The sequence below is a fragment of the Aquarana catesbeiana genome, linkage group LG08 (assembly GCF_042186555.1).
Source record: "Aquarana catesbeiana isolate 2022-GZ linkage group LG08, ASM4218655v1, whole genome shotgun sequence".
NCBI lineage: Eukaryota > Metazoa > Chordata > Amphibia > Anura > Ranidae > Aquarana > Aquarana catesbeiana.
The window spans coordinates 101,012,771-101,030,037 of record NC_133331.1 but is presented as its reverse complement, the minus strand read 5'-3'; positions in this window follow the sequence as shown (position 1 = coordinate 101,030,037).

Here is a 17,267-nt window from a genome sequence, read left to right as displayed (position 1 = left end):
TGGCCTGGACAGAGTCCTGACCTCAACAGAACACCTTGGGGATTAATTAGAGAGGAGACTGTAGGTCAGGCCTTCTCGTCCAACATCAGTGCCTGACCACACAAATGCACTTGGAAGCATGGTCAAACATTCCCATAGACACACTCCTAAACCTTGTGGACAGCCTTCCCAGAAGAGTTGAAGCTGTTATAGCTGCAAAGGGTGGGCCAAATAAGTTTTGAACCCAATACTAATACTGGAATGCCATTAGAGTTCATGTGCGTTTAAAGGCAGGCGTCCCAATACTTAGGCCAATATGTTGTATATTGCTTATGACACTGAGCATGGCTATGGACTTAGGGCTGGTTCACACCACAGAGATACAGAGAACATGTGTGGGGCTGCCTGGTGGCTAAGTGGTAGCAGTTCTGTCTGGCAGCACCTGGGATGTTGGTTCAATTCCCCACCATGCTAATGCTTGTGTTGAAGTTTATATGTTCTCCCTGTGTGGGTTTCTCAGCACAATCCGAAGACATGCTGGTATTCTATTTGTCTCCTGTTGAAATAGGTTCTAATGTAAGAAATTTTAGATTGTAAGCTCCTATGAGCAGGGCCCTTAAAATCCCATTGCTAAATGTAGCACCATATATCCTGTCCAAATTTTTTTGAAGCTAGTAAATTAATGTACTTTTTTTTTTTTTTTTGCTGGTAAAATAAAAAGTACATTATTGAGCTTTGTTGTGGTGTTTTTTTTTTTCTTCTACTTTTCTTTCTCTTTAGTTTTTGTGGGTGGTGGTTTTGGGAAAGTGCAATATTTCTTATATTCTATTTCAATATGTATTTGTGCGCCAAAAAACAAATCTCTTTGCCCTGGTTCACATTGATGCTACTTTGAAATCGTGCTACTTCACTTGAAAAAAAAATTGGTGTCGCATCGATTGGAACAGTGCCATTGCTGCCAATAGTCATGTGATTTGATCTCTCAAATCGCATGACAAATCGCTCCAATATAAACCTAGGCTTCTGCACACCTGCAAGTAAATGATAAAGGTGGAATCTTTATATATAACAGCTGTGGAGAATTGCAGGTAATGAATTCAGATGGTGGATAGGCAGTGTTGTATGTGTCAGCTTTAGTTCACATTGGTGCGATTTGACATGTCAAAGCGGTGACAATTGCACTGTTTTAATTGGTGCGACTTTGGGGTGCAATTTGTATTGATATCAGTGCAGAAACCTGCACAGATGTCTCTAAAATTCCCCCTGAAGTCGGGACTGACATGCGGGAATGAAAGTGTGTGATTTCAGCTGAACGATTTCCTCCCTCTGTCAGTGTGAACCAGGGCTCAAACTGGGCCTTTTGTTTTTGTCATTCACCTGCTGCTAACCCAGGGACACTATTTCTTATCGAACGCCTTTAAATATCATAAACAGCAATACAAATTTGCATATCTGCAAATAAACAAAAATAATAAAATTCTAATTGTGGTTGTGATCAAATATTCGCAGCAGCAATCAAAAGAGCGTGGTTTCACCTTCTGACCCAGAAATAAGTAATTGTAATCGCCCGGAAGTTCCTGTGCTGGTCAGGATCTCCATCTAGGTGGACATGGCGAGGTCCCGCTTTAGCAAAGAGGAGGTGCTGCTCATTCTCCGGATAAGGGTATGATATGTACTTGTGCTTAATCAATGCGGGGGTGGATGTGGTAGTTAGATTTGGTGTGGGTGGGGTTCATTGATTTGTTTGGCATCCCCACATATTTGCTTTTGGCCCATGTGCACACATCACTTCCTGCATTTGTTCTGCTGATGTAAATGAGAGCTCCTTTCTATTAAAATATATATGACTTGTTTCACAGACCTCCGAGTTGCTTGACAAGTTGTACCCCATGATTCTCAATGATAACTAGGGAAGAGCAGAACATCCCCCCTGTTTGGTTCGCAGCAGAACATGCGAACAGACAAAAAATTAGTGCAAACACTGTTAAAGTCTATGGGACACGAACATGAATAATCAAAAGTGCTCATTCTAAAGGTTAATATGCAAGTTATTGTCATAAAAAGTGTTTGGGGACCCGGGTATCAATGCAAAAAAGTTTTAAAAATGGCTGTTTTTTCAGTGATTTTAACCACTTGAGCCCCGGACCATTATGCTGCCTAAGGACCAGAGGTCTTTTTCCAATTTGGCACTGCGTCGCTTTAACTGCTAATTGCGCGGTCATGCAATGCTGTACCCAAACGAAATTTGCGTCCTTTTCTTCCCACAAATAGAGCTTTCTTTTGATGGTATTTGATCACCTCTGCAGTTTTTATTTTTTGCGCTATAAAAGGAAAAAGACCGAAAATTTTGAAAAAAAATGATATTTTCTACTTTTTGTTATAAAAAAAATCCAATAAACTAAATTTTAGTCATACATTTAGGCCAAAATGTATTCGGCCACATGTCTTTGGTAAAAAAAATGTCAATAAGCGTATATTTATTGGTTTGCGCAAAAGTTATAGCATCTACAAACAAGGGTACATTTTCTGTAATTTACACAGCTTTTAGTTTATGACTGCCTATGTCATTTCTTGAGGTGCTAAAATGGCAGGGCAGTACAAAACCCCCCCAAATGACCCCATTTTGGAAAGTAGACACCCCAAGGAAATTGCTGAGAGGCATGTTGAACCCATTGAATATTTATTTTTTTTGTCCCAAGTGATTGAATAATGAAAAAAAAAAAAAAAATATTTACAAAAAGTTGTCACTAAATGATATATTGCTCACACAGGCCATGGGCCTATGTGGAATTGCACCCCAAAATACATTCAGCTGCTTCTCTTGAGTATGGGGATACCACATGTGTGGGACTTTTTGGGAGCTTAGCCGCATACGGGGCCCCGAAAACCAAGCACCGCCTTCAGGATTTCTAAGGGTGTAAATTTTTGATTTCACTCTTCACTGCCTATCACAGTTTCGGAGGCCATGGAATGCCCAGGTGGCACAAAACTCCCCCAAATGACCCCATTTTGGAAAGTAGACACCCCAAGCTATTTGCTGAGAGGCATATTGAGTCCATGGAATATTTTATATTTTGACACAAGTTGCGGGAAAGTGACACTTTTTTTTTTTTTTTTGCACAAAGTTGTCACTAAATGATATATTGCTCACACAGGCCATGGGCATATGTGGAATTGCACCCCAAAATACATTTAGCTGCTTCTCCTGAGTATGGGGATACCACATGTGTGGGACTTTTTGGGAGCCTAGCCGCGTACGGGGCCCCGAAATCCAATCACCGCCTTCAGGATTTCTAAGGGTGAAAATTTTTGATTTCACTCTTCACTGCCTATCACAGTTTCGGAGGCCATGGAATGCCCAGGTGGCACAACCCCCCCCCAAATGACCCCATTTTGGAAAGTAGACACCCCAAGCTATTTGCTGAGAGGCATGGTGAGTATTTTGCAGCTCTTATTTGTTTTTGAAAATGAAGAAAGACAAGAAAAAACTTTTTTTTTTTCTTTTTTCAATTTTCAAAAATTTGTGACAAAAAGTGAGGTCTGCAAAATACTCACTATACCTCTCAGCAAATAGCTTTGGGTGTCTACTTTCCAAAATGGGGTCATTTGGGGGGGTTTTGTGCCACCTGGGCTTTCCATGGCCTCCGAAACTGTGATAGGCAGTGAAGAGTGAAATAAAAAATTCACGCCCTTAGAAAGCCTGAAGGCGGTGCTTGGTTTTCGGGGTCCCGTACGCGGCTAGGCTCCCAAAAAGTCTCACACATGTGGTATCCCCGTACTCAGGAGAAGCAGCAGAATGTATTTTGGGGTGTAATTTCACATATTCCCATGGCATGTTTGAGCAATATATCATTTAGTGACAACTTTGTGCAAAAAAAAAAAAAAAAAATTGTCTCTTTCCCGCAACTTGTGTCGCAATATAAAATATTCCATGGACTCGACATGCCTCTCAGCAAATAGCTTGGGGTGTCTACTTTCCAAAATGGGGTCATTTGGGGGGGTTTTGAACTGTCCTGGCATTTTATGCACAACATTTAGAAGCTTATGTCACACATCACTCACTCTTCTAACCACTTGAAGACAAAGCCCTTTCTGACACTCATTGTTTACATGAAAAAGTTATTTTTTTTTGCAAAAAAAATACTTTGAACCCCCAAACATTATATATTTTTTTAAAGAAAATGCCCTACAGATTAAAATGGTGGGTGTTTCATTTTTTTTTTTCACACAGTATTTGCGCAGCGATTTTTCAAACGCATTTTTTGGGGAAAAAACACACTTTTTAAAATTTTAATGCACTAAAACACACTATATTGCCCAAATGTTTGATGTAATAAAAAAGATGATCTTAGGCCGAGTACATGGATACCAAACATGACATGCTTTAAAATTGCGCACAAACGTGCAGTTGCAACAAAATAAATACATTTTTAAAAGCCTTTAAAAGCCTTTACAGGTTACCACTTTAGATTTACAGAGGAGGTCTACTGCAAAAATTACTGCCCTCGATCTGACCTTCACGGCAATACCTCACATGCATGGTGCAATTGCTGTTTACGTTTGACGACAGACCGCCGCTTGCGTTCGCCTTAGCGCGAGAGCAGGGGGCGACAGGGGTGCTTTTTTTTTTTTTTCTTTATTATTTTTTTGCTTTTTTATCTTATTTTTAAACTGTTCCTTTCATTTTTTTTTTTTTAATCATTTTTATTGTTATCTCGGGGAATGTAAATATCCCCTATGATAGCAATAGGTAGTGACAGGTACTCTTTTTTGAAAAAATTGGGGTCTATTAGACCCTAGATCTCTCCTCTGCCCTCAAAGCATCTGACCACACCAAGATCGGTGTGATAAAATGCTTCCCCAATTTCCCAATGGCGCTATTTACATCCGGCGAAATCTAAGTCATAAAATGCTCGTAGCTTCCGGTTTCTTAGGCCATAGAGATGTTTGGAGCCACTCTGGTCTCTGATCAGCTCTATGGTCAGCTGGCTGAATCACCGGCTGCATTCTCAGGTTCCCTGTTGAGACAGGAGAGCCAGAGAAAAACACGGAAGACGGTGGGGGGGGCATTCCCTCCCACGGCTTGTAAAAGCAGTCTAGAGGCTAATTAGCCGCTAGGATTGCTTTTACATGAAAGCCGACCGCTGGCTGAAAAGAATGATACCAAGATGATACCTAAACCTGCAGGCATCATTCTGGTATAACCATTCAAAGTCGTGAATGGCGTACCTGAAGACAAAAAAATGGTTAACAATAAAGCACAGTAAACGGTAAAGTATAAAAAATTGCATACCTGAAAAGCAAACATGATAAAACATAATAACAATAAAACATTGCAGAATAGAATACAGTAAAAAAGAGCAGAACAATAGAGAGAGAGAATAGAGAGAGAGAGAACAATGAAACGACAACTATTTTTTTAAATTTTATATATATTTTTTTTTTTTTTACACTTTTTTTGTAACTAACTTTTATAACGGTAACCGGTTCCAGGTTCGGGTCTCTCAAAATGCGATGGCATCTTGGGAGACCCTGTGAAAGTGTGCCTAGTCTGTGCAATGCTGTACCCTACGCTAACACTCAACTAGTGAATGGTAGCGTTCAAAACATTCACCAATGCAAAGACCAGGATTGTCAGGACAGGAGGGACAATAATAGCGGGTGTCACGCCTATATTCGCGCTTGCTGCAGACACAACATCTTTTTTGGGGGGGTTCGTTGGGTAGGGGTTCTCGGAAGGACATAAAGAAAATGCCTCTCATGCAGCCGACTGCATTTGGTTGGGGATGTGAATGGGGGAAGTACGGGCGCTGCAGAAGCGGTGGGTTCCCAATTAGGATTGGCGAATGCAGCAGGAAGGGCATTATGGGCACGACGGGCCTGTGTTTGTCTTCTTGGTGGCAGCGCGACACTACTTGTGCTTGCCACCTCACCAGCTTGAACTGCACTTATGGGACTCTCCACGTCACCAAGTGTTACTGCAGTGCTGGTTTGACTACGACCGGGGTGTACTAGGCCGCTGGCGCTTGCCAGTTCAATAAAAAGCTACCAAAAAAACTGTTAGCGATCGCAGGGATCAGGCCTGACTCTGCGAACGCTGCAGTTATGCGTTAAGTGTTTTGTAAGTGACAGTGATCGATCGATACTGCACTTGGGTGGGCTGGGCTGGGCCGGACGGAGGGGCAAAATGCAGGTGCTAGCAGGTATCTGGGCTGATCCCGCTAACACTGCGTTTTTGGGAACCCTAAACTGCTGGGGACGCCAGTATAGATCTGATCGGATCAGATATTGATCCGTTCAGATACTATACCACTAAGGGAGGCGTATGCTGCGTGCGTGGGTGTTAGCGGTACTGGCGCTAATCTGACGCTGCTTGGGGCTGGTGCTTGCCAGTTCACCAAAATACTACCAAAAAAACTGTTAGCGATCGCAGGGATCAAGCCTGACTCTGCGAACGCTGCAGTTATGCATTTAGTGTTTTGTAAGTGTCAGTGATCGATCGATACTGCACTTGGGTGGGCTGGGCTGGGCCGGGCGGAGGGGCAAAACGCAGGTGCTAGCAGGTATCTGGGCTGATCCCGCTAACACTGCGTTTTTGGGAACCCTAAACTGCTGGGGACGCTAGTATAGATCTGATCGGACCAGATATTGATCCGTTCAGATACTATACCACTAAGGGAGGTGTACGGTGCGTGCGTGGGTGTTAGCGCTACTGGCGCTAACCTGACGCTAACTGGGGCTGGTGCTTGCCAGTTCACCAAAATGCTACCAAAAAAACTGTTAGCGATCGCAGGGATCAGGCCTGACTCTGCGAACGCTGCAGTTATGCGTTTAGTGTTTTGTAAGTGACAGTGATCGATCGATACTGCACTTGGGTGGGCTGGGCGGAAGGGCAAAACGCAGGTGCTAGCAGGTATCTGGGCTGATCCCGCTAACACTGCATTTTTGGGAACCCTAAACTGCTGGGGACGCTAGTATAGATCTGATCGAATCAGATATTGATCCGATCAGATACCATACCACTAAGGGAGGCGTATGCTGCGTGCGTGGGTGTTAGCGGTACTGGCGCTAATCTGACGCTGCCTGGGGCGACGCATATCACCGCCGGGCGATCAGGGGGCTAAACCTTTATTCGGTAATAAACGGCGGGTGCCCTGACACTATAAAAAATAAACAAACTAACCAGCGTCAACCGTAACAGTTATACGGTGATCAGTGGTGAAAGGGTTAACTAGGGGGGCATCAAGGGGTTAAAACATTTATTTGGTAGTATATGGGGGTCCCTGTCGCTATAAAACGCTGACGGCGAACCTAAATATTTAGGTCCCTAACTAGCGTTACCAGCGACACTAATACAGCGATCAGAAAAATGATCGCTTAGCGACACTGGTGACAGGGGGTGATCAAGGGGTTAAAACTTTATTAGGGGGGGTTAAGGGGGTATCCTAGACCTACAGGGGGCTAATACTAACTGTCCCAACACTGTGATGCCCCGTACACACGGTCGGATTTTCCGAAGGATAATGTCCGATCGGAGCGTGTTGTCGGAAATTCCGACCGTGTGTGGGCGCCATCGGACATTTTCCATCGGATTTTCCGACACACAAAGTTGGACAGCAGGAGATAAAATTTTCCGACAACAAAATCCGATCGCGTCAATTCCGACCGTGTGTGGCCTGTTCCGACGCACAAAGTGCCACGCATGCTCAGAAGAAATTCCAACACGGGACAGCTCGTTCTGGTAAACTTAGCGTTCGCAATGGATACAGCACTTTCGTCACGCTGCAATGTTAAAAATGGTTTAATACAGCGCACTCTCTTCTTCTTTATAATGTGACAAGAATTAAGTCGTTTTGCTGCTCGTATTCACACACACTTCTCACAAACTTTTATTTGTGTTGTTTTAGTGGGATTCCCTGAATATATTGTTATTAGTTGTCACATCTGACAGTTTTATATATTTTTTTTTTTTTTTTTTTTGGATTTTAAGCCTTTTTTTTTATTTAATGTTTGGATTTTTTCCAAGGCTGATCTTTGTTCAATGTTATTTTTATTTTTACTCCAGAATATTTTTGGGTGTGTTTTGTGTGTCAAGTTACCCCAACACCATTGATATGTTTTATTATTTAATCTCAAGGAGATTGTTTGGTGTTGGTGTCCCTTGTTCATTTCACATTGTATATTTGAAATGTACCTGAATCCTCACAAACAAACTGTCATTTTTGAAGTAAAACACATAGGAGAGTATAATTCCAAACAAAAATCCTTTATTAAGGGATCAGAACCAAACAAAGAGGAAGGCAACACTGGATCAACAAGAGAAATTAGCGAAGCCTGGGACCCCCACGGCAGACATCAATTCTTCAACATCAAAATTGGTGGCCTGAGGAGTCCATATGTAAGGGAGGGCAGTCTGGTCCGGGATTCACAGAGACTTGGATAGCAGCAGATGACATCTGTGTCCGCAGGCTGTGGTACCACAAGAGGCTGCATTTTTTTGCCCAACAGACTGGATCCAGGGTCCTCACTGTCTGGTCTTCCTTCCATGCTTCATTCCCGGCTGTGGCTGTGCAGTTGGAGATGTGGCAGGAGGAGGAGTAGGACCTGGACGAGGAGTAGGACCTGCAGGAGGAGGAGGAGGACCATCCCAAAGCTGTGTGTGAGGTGTAATTTGGCCCCTCATACCTTTCGCCAGAGCCTCCGATATGAGGGCCTCACACATGGCTTTTTGGCCCTCCTCCATCCTCTGCATTTTATAGGCTATGAATGCAGCAATGTTCTCCTGCCTGGTGTGTGGTGCTCCCAGGACCTCTGTAGCCCTCCAAAAGAATCTGATAGCCGCCTCCTCTAGGCCACTCGTCCTACTGCCACTTTCTGTTTTCAGGGGGGGTGGAGGGACCTTGATATCAGCCAGCCGGCTCGGCCACCTCCTGGCTGAGACTTCCCTGTGTATGAAAAAGGGACATAGTTGTAATGTTTTGCATCATCAATCACAATCCTTAATTAGTACTCCCAACTAACATCTAGTTCACATCATTGATTGGACAAGCAGAAATATTTAGAGGAATGCTATACCTGGCTCAATCTGGGCTCCTCCACATGTGGCCTGGAAGGCCCAGGTTGGGCGTCAGAAGCCTCAGCCGGGAGGGAAGGAAGCGTGGAAGGAAGACTGGAGAGGGATGGCCTGGGTTCAGTCTGGCCTGCCAGAAAATGCAGCCTGTCGTAGTACAACATCCTGGGGACATAGATGTCACCTGCTGCTCCGGATCTCTGCGAATCCAGGACTTTATTGCGCTCCCTCAGATATGTGCTCCTCAGGCCACCAATGAAAATCTTTAAATAAGTGATGTCTGCCGTGGGGATCACCTGCTTCACAATTTCACACAATTGCTCCAGTGCTGCCTTCCTCTTTGCTTGGTTCTTGTAATGGGGGTGGGTAATCTCCCACAGACAGGGCAGCTCCCTTAGCATCTCTATGAAGACTGAAATGAAGTCCTTATCTTTCAGTACCATATCCATGTTCACTGCAAGACACAACACAAGACAAAGCCTAATGTCACACAAAACTCTCCTAATCTTGTTACAATATAGGCCTCAATCTAGAAGCAGTATAGGCACAAGTTTGTCTCTTACCTTCGTTCTTACGATCGCCGCGTCCAATGCTCCTTCCTCCGCTCACAAATCAAACGTAATACGCACGCGTGTTACGCTTTATATACACTGCGCATGCGTGTAACTCCGCCCGCCCCTGACATTCTTTCTAGTGTATTCCCCGCCCCTTTTCGTTCGGCGCAGTGGGGGAAGAGCATGATGGCGGACATACAGCAGGTGCGGGCTAATTGTAGCAACGAGGAGGAGGAGGAGGAGGAGGAGGAAAGCCCGGATCCAGGCACGTCCCGATCCAGAAGGAGACGTTTTAAGGCCACAAATATGTCGTTTAGGAAGATGTTGGAGATGGTCGACATCATGAGGAAGTCCGACTATGACGGAAAATATGGGCCTTACCCCAACCCGAACATCCGAAAGGCCAAGATCATGGCGAAAGTGGTCAGGAGTCTAGAGCGGAATTTCGGGGTACGAAGGTCTAAAGATCAGCTCAGAAAGCGGTGGTCGGACCTCAAGTTGAGAGAGCCAGAGCAGTACCGAAAGATCCGGGGAGTGCTGCAAAAAAGTAAGTAGTTGTGCTGTGTTCCTATTCTTTCTGTCTTTATTACGTTCGTTCTGCTCCATATGCTTTTATTAGTTGTAACGTTTCAAAAGGTCAACTTTAATGTTCATGGGCACATTATTCGTTCGTATCAAACATTTTTCTTTCGGCCTCTAGAACACCATTGTTTAGGCCATATGCATTTTCACACATTTTTGGGGGCCTACTTGGATGCCAAATATTTGTTTGTGTAGATGGGTTTGTTACTAGAATGAAATGCAAACTAGATTGTGTGTAAGGAGAGGACACTGAGCAGCTGTTTTCACATCTGGACACTGGAGCACTAGTGTGGGACACAAGAACACCATTTTTATTAGGGGGGGCCACACAGGTGCTCCAGTGTATACTATAGGGGGGTCTCCATCTGTGAAGCTTGTACCAAACAGGTAAAGTATTGCAGCTTGACAAAGGGCAATAAAAAATATACATCTTGGAACTCTGCTAAAATAGACAATTGTACCCCACTTCCGAGCAATGTTTCCTATTTCTAGTTCTGCCATCAAATATCTGTGTGCTAAGTATACCATTTTTGTTTTACATAGGGGAGAAAAGACTCGGACACCCCTCATCCCAGGAGACCAGAGACCCCCCCCCCTCTGGAAGAAGGGGAAATACCAACACAAGAAGAAGAGCAGGAGGAAGAAGAAGACGTGGTGGAGATTGGCACCACAACAGGTGAGTGTCTGCGACCACAGGCTCAGGTAAAAGAGATGGATGGTGGCAGATTTTTGAGACCTTTTTTTTTGTTCTTTATCTCTTTTTAGGTGATCGTGATCCAGAACGCTTTACATCTGAAAGTGCCCAGATACTGATCGGGGAGATTATGGGGTGTAATCTCCAATTGCAAAACATCCAGCAATAAATCAGTGATGTTATTAAAAAAAATAATAACATCATTGATGTTTTCGGGCGAATTTAAACCCCACAAAATCACCTGTTTTATCTTACCAAAATGTTTTAAATGTTTAGAAAAGCCAAATTTGGAGGATGCACACAGTGTGCCAACATGTGCTATCTGCCATCACGGGAGATCAATGGACGCGTTCTGGGGGTGCAACCCCTTCCTCAATTATAAAGTAGGGTTGAGGAAGGGCTTGCTCCCCCAAAACACGTCCCTTGATCCCCCCTGATGGCAGATAGCACATGTTGACATTCGTAAATTGGTGTGCATCTTCCAAATTTGGCTTTTCCAGGGGTGATTTCCCCCCATCTGAACGCTATATCAAACACAGTTCATAAATACTCATGTCTGATATAGCCTTCAGGTTTTACCATATGTGAACTTTGTAAGTTCAAGTTTTTTGGCTTTCTTGTTGGTTTTACACAGGCCTGTTTTATCTGAAATGGATATTTTGATTTTTCATAATGCTACTGCAAACATTGTTATACAACAAACATGTTGGTTTGTTTTAAAAACCTTTGGGAAATGCACATGTGATTGTGCAGGTATAAAAAAGTGCCTTACTCAAGAATGTGTGGATTATTGTCTCAACACTACAACACTTTTGGGGTGATGTAATAGCTGTTTTATGCAAAAATGGGGGTTATTTCCTAAGGGCAATTCCTCTTTGCACTACAAGTGCAGGTTCAGTGCAGTTGCAAGTGCACTTGTAGTGAAATGTGTTTTTGCATTTAGGAAGTACCAGCCAACACTGTTTTTTATAAGGTTACCCAATCACGACATTTTCTGCACTCAACACATTTCTGTCAGGGTCAGCTAAAACAAACACAAGCAGTAAATGTCCACAAAGAATTTCTTTTGGTTGTTTTTTATTTGAAAAAGGTGTCACAGATTGTCTGGCATATTGATAGCCCCCCTACCCGCAAAGAACTCCAGGTAGCGTAACCGGACATCACGGGCATTCAGGGAGGGCAAGCCAGGACGGCCACTTTCAAGCGCCGTCAGTGTTGATGGATTAGGGATTCCGGCCTCAGGCCCAACTGAGCCAGCATAGTTGGCTGAATGTTTTCTTAAAAAATTATGGAGAACACAGCAGGCAAGTATTATATGGTTCAGTTTATACTCCGCCATATGGATGGGTGTCAGAAATAATCGGAACCGGCTGGCCAGGATTCCAAATGTGTTCTCCACCACTCTTCGGGCTCTGGCCAGCCGGTAATTAAAAACCCTCTGTTCCGGGGTGAGGGTCCTCATCGGGAATGGCCGCATCAGGTGGTCCCCCAGCGCAAATGCTTCATCAGCAACAAACACAAATGGGAGACCTTCAACATTGTCCTCTGGAGGTGGCAAGTCCAAGCTGCCATTCTGGAGACGCCTGTAGAACTCCGTCTGGGCGATCACTCCACCATCGGACATCCGGCCATTCTTCCCCACGTCCACATACAAGAACTCTTAATTAGCCGACACCACCGCCAACATCACTATACTATTAAACCCCTTGTAATTATAATAGTATGACCCCGAGTTGGGTGGTGGGACAATGTGGACGTGTTTCCCATCAATTGCCCCTCCGCAGTTAGGAAAGTCCCACCGCTGGGCAAAGTGGGAGACCACAGTCTGCCATTCCTGTGGCGTTGAAGGAAACTGTTAAGGAAAAATAAATAAACATTACTATTTTTTCACAGAAACATGGCAAGCAGATTAGACACAAACATTATGGGGCAACCTCCAGATAGCATTTACTAAGGGGAATTTAACAAGGCCAAAGTATAAGGTACACCTATCATATTCCCCCTCCCCCCCTCTCATGGGCCATTTCTAACATTATAGGGGGGTAACTCTTGGACAGGTAACCCTCTTCACTTCATTGAGAGATGAATGCCTAAATACAGGGTATTACTTGGAACAGCCCCTCCTTAGTTACACTATTGGCAGCCCACTGGACAGGTAAGAAGTATCATAAGACAAAGATATAAATACACACTGTACACATTTGAGGACATTTGAACATTCTGCTATTACCTATCAAGATAATAATAGGATACAGAAACTTTAAACAGTACCATTGGAAAGTATACAGGCAGGCCCTTGCACTACATGCTTTGGGGAATTCATCCATAAATCTGACCAGTAAAGAGATGGGTATAGTGTGTATGGGTTTGGCAAAGTCAGCAGATAGATGATTGAGGATAGAGAATTGGGATCAGCTGACTTAGCAGTTGGGGGAGGATTAAAAAAAAATTGGGGACACCACAAAAAAAAGCCTCTGGCACTCTGCCTGAATTTAAATCAAAAATAACATTTCCAAACATTTTAGGGTGTGTTTGGGGTAAAGCACTACTATGGAGCTGATAAAATACATTGTTAAGTGACTACATGAGGTGAATATAGGGCCAGGGAAGACCATGCTGGGGAGGTTAGTGAAGGGCAAATATGTATGAAGGACATAAAATAATAATGACATAAAAATCCAGCATGCATGAGAACAAAGGGGACATTCACAGCATATTACAATCATGGTAATTAGGGAATGAGGGAAGAAATACAATATATTATCAAACATTCAATACAATAAAATGTGATATAAAAGGATAAAAATCTTACCTTCATATACTCCTTCTGCAGGACCTGTATGATGGCAGAACAGGTCTCTGGGATAATGATCCCCAGAGCCTGGGGGGGAGATGCCTGTCGAGAACTTCAAGTCCTGCAGACTTCTCCCTGTGGCCAAATACCGCAAGGTAGCGACCAACCTCTGCTCCGGAGTGATGGCTTGCCTCATGCAGGTATCCTGCCTGCTATAATAGGGGGTCAGCGAAGCCAACAGACGGTGAAACACGGGGTCCATCATCCTGAGAAAGTTCCTGAAATCATCAGGATTATTCTCACGGATCTCACGGAGCAAAGGCATATGACAGAACTGGTCACGCTGAAGCAACCAATTCTTGGTCCATGAACTCCTCCCCACCCTGTTCATGGACTGGACTTGTGTCAAGGTCAGGACCCCAACACCAAGCCCCCGCACAGCACGAACTCTACGAGGAGTACGCATACGAAACATGGCTAGAAAACGGTCGGCTGCTCAGAACGAAGTAACAGAACGCACTGAAGAACAGCAAGGCCTGTGAAGAGCGACCTGAAAAACAGCAACGAGCAGGCAAGATCACACAGAAAACTCCGATACGAACTGACTGCACGCACTGAAGAGCAGATACAAACCCACAAGCACAAACTGAACGTCAGAAAACTATCTGAAAGCCACGAGTCTGAAAAAGCGCGAATCGTCTCTCACCACACTTTTACTAACACGAGATTAGCAAAAGGAGCGGCCTTTTCTAGTCTCGTCGTACGTGGTGTACGTCACCGCGTTGTTGGCGATCGGAAATTCCGACAACTTTGTGCGACCGTGTGTAGGCAAAACAAGTTTGAGCCAACATCCGTCGGAAAAAATCCTAGGATTTTGTTGTCGGAATGTCCCAACAAAGTCCGACTGTGTGTACGGGGCATAACTGTCACAAACTGACACCAATGCAGTAATCAGAAAAAAAAAAAAATTGCTGGTGTCAGTTTGTGACGGGGGGGGGGGTGATTTGGGGGGATCGGGGGTGATCGGGGGGGGATCGGAGTGTTTTGTGTGCCTGGCATGTTCTACTGTGTGTGTGTAGTGTTGTGCACTCACATACCTGTCTTCTCTCCTCGGGCCGGAACGGAAATTACCGAGCCGAGGAGAGATGACATCATTTCCTTTGCTGCTGTTTAGCATACAGCAGCAAAGGAATGATTCGATTGGCCGGCGGCGATCGCGAGGGGGGGGCCACGAACGGATGGCCTCCCCCTCACCTCCGATCGCCGTGGGACAAAAGACGACCGCCTCGGGCACTGGGGGGGGGTCCGATCGGACCCCCCACCCGCGGAAGGCAAATCACGTACATGTACGTGATTTTACCTGTCCGTGCCACCTTGCCGACGTACATCGGCGTGAGGCGGTCGTCAAGTGGTTAATAATGCTTAAAGTGAAACAATAAAAGTGTAATATTCCTTTACATTTCGTACCTGGGGGGTGTCTATAGTATGCCTGTAAAGTGGCGCGTTTCCCGTGTTTAGAACAGTCTGACAGCAAAATTACATTTCTAAAGGAAGAAAAAAGTAATTTAAAAGTGCTAGCGCTAGTGCTGGTGTTCTGCCGAGAAAGTTCCCCCCGGCGGCTAAGGACTCCCCTGTACTGCGCAGGCGCAGCGCTTGCGCAGTACGAGCCGCCGAAAATAGCCGAAGCTGAACACCTGTGAGTCAGCTGTACAGGGCGCCTGTAACAGGGCCGCTCGCCACACTTCGGGCACAGCCTCGCTTCGTTTGGCATATTTTTATTCTAACTCTATGTCCACTTGGATGGTGAGGCTTGAACCTGGACTCAAAGCAGAATGTAGTGCGCAGGCGCCGTGTTCAACTTCGGAGACTTTCGGCTGCTCCGTAGTCATTCGTACTGTGCAAGCACAGCACATGCGCAGTACAGGGGGGTCCTTATTCGCCGGGGGAACTTTCTTGGCAAGACACTGGCTATTAATGAATTGTTGGTCCCAACAATACACATAAAAGTTCATTGATAAAAACGGCCCGGGATACCCCCATAGTCCCCCACATAACGGAGGGCAGGGCCACCCGGTGACCCCGCCCCCTCTGACATCACGGGGAATGCCACAGGGAAGTCCACGTCAAGTCCCTGTGCATCAGAGGGGGGCAAGGTCACCGGGTGGCCCCACCCTCCTATATTTAAGAACCATCAGAAGACGAGAAGCGTCACACAGCAGGAGCCTCCCATCATGGTGGATGCGGAGTGGCCCAAGAAGAAGAAGGGAAGAAGACGCCGCGGAGGAAGATGCTGGATGAGAACACTGGAGGAAGAACCAGATGAACCAGAAGAAGAAGAAGATGGAGGAAGAAACCGAAGGAAGATAGAAGATAGAAGAAAGAAGAAGCATTTAAAAAAAGGAATTGTCAAAAACTGTCTCTTGTCATTTTTAACATTTTTGACACTTATTTTGTGAAATGGTAGGGGTACTTTTGTACCCCCTTACCATTTCACACAGGGGGGTGGGATCTGGGGGTCCCCTTGTTAAAGGGGGCTTCCAGATTCCGATAAGCCCCCCACCCGCAGACCCCCACAGCCACCAGCCAAGGGTTGTGGGGATGAGGCCCTTGTCCCCATCAACATGGGGACAAGGTGTTTTGGGGGCTACCCCAAAGCACCCTCCCAATGTTGAGGGCATGTGGCCTGGTACGGTTCAGGAGGGGGGGCGCTCTCTCATGCCCCCCTCTTTTCCTGCGGCCTGCCAGATTGCGTGCTCGGATAAGGGTCTGGTATGGATTTTTGGGGGTACTCCACGCCATTTTTTAAAATTTTGGCACGGGGTTCCCCTTAAAATCCATACCAGACCTGAAGGATCTGTTACAGATTTTGAGGGGGACCCCACGCTATTTTTTTTTTCAATTTTGGCCGGTGTTCCCCTTAATATCCATACCAGACCTGAAGGGCCTGGTATGGAATTTAGGGGGACCCCCCATGCCATCTTTTTAAATTTTGGTTCAGGGTTCCCCTGTGGGGAATTCCCATGCCGTTTTTATCAATGAACTTTTATGTGTATTGTCGGACCGGCAATTCATTAATAGCCGCGAGTAGTTTTAAATGACTTTTTTTCCTTTTTGAAATGTCATTTTGCTGTCAGACTGTTCTAAACACGGGAAACATGCACCCCTTTACAGGCATACTATAGACACCCCCCCAGGTACGAAATTTAAAGGAATATTACATTTTTATTGTTTCACGCTAAGCATTATTAAAATCACTGCTCCCGAAAAAACATATTTTTAAAACTTTTTATTTAGCATTGATACATGTCCCCTGGGGCAGGACCCGGGTCTCCAAACACTTTTTACTTGCATATAAGCCTTCAGTGAGAACTTTGGATTTTGCAGGTTCGAGCCCCATTGACTTCCACTATTCTAGCATATGTGATCTGACAGGCATTATTGCCAGCAATAGCGCTGCTTTCCATTTGCATTAGCGCTGACTTTCTGAGGGTTGAAGTCTTTCTGGCCTTTTTTGAGAGTTATTTTTTTGTACTGCAGGATACTCCCCATTATCACTACCCTCTGAACTCGGCCTTGTAGCCAATTTTCAATCCA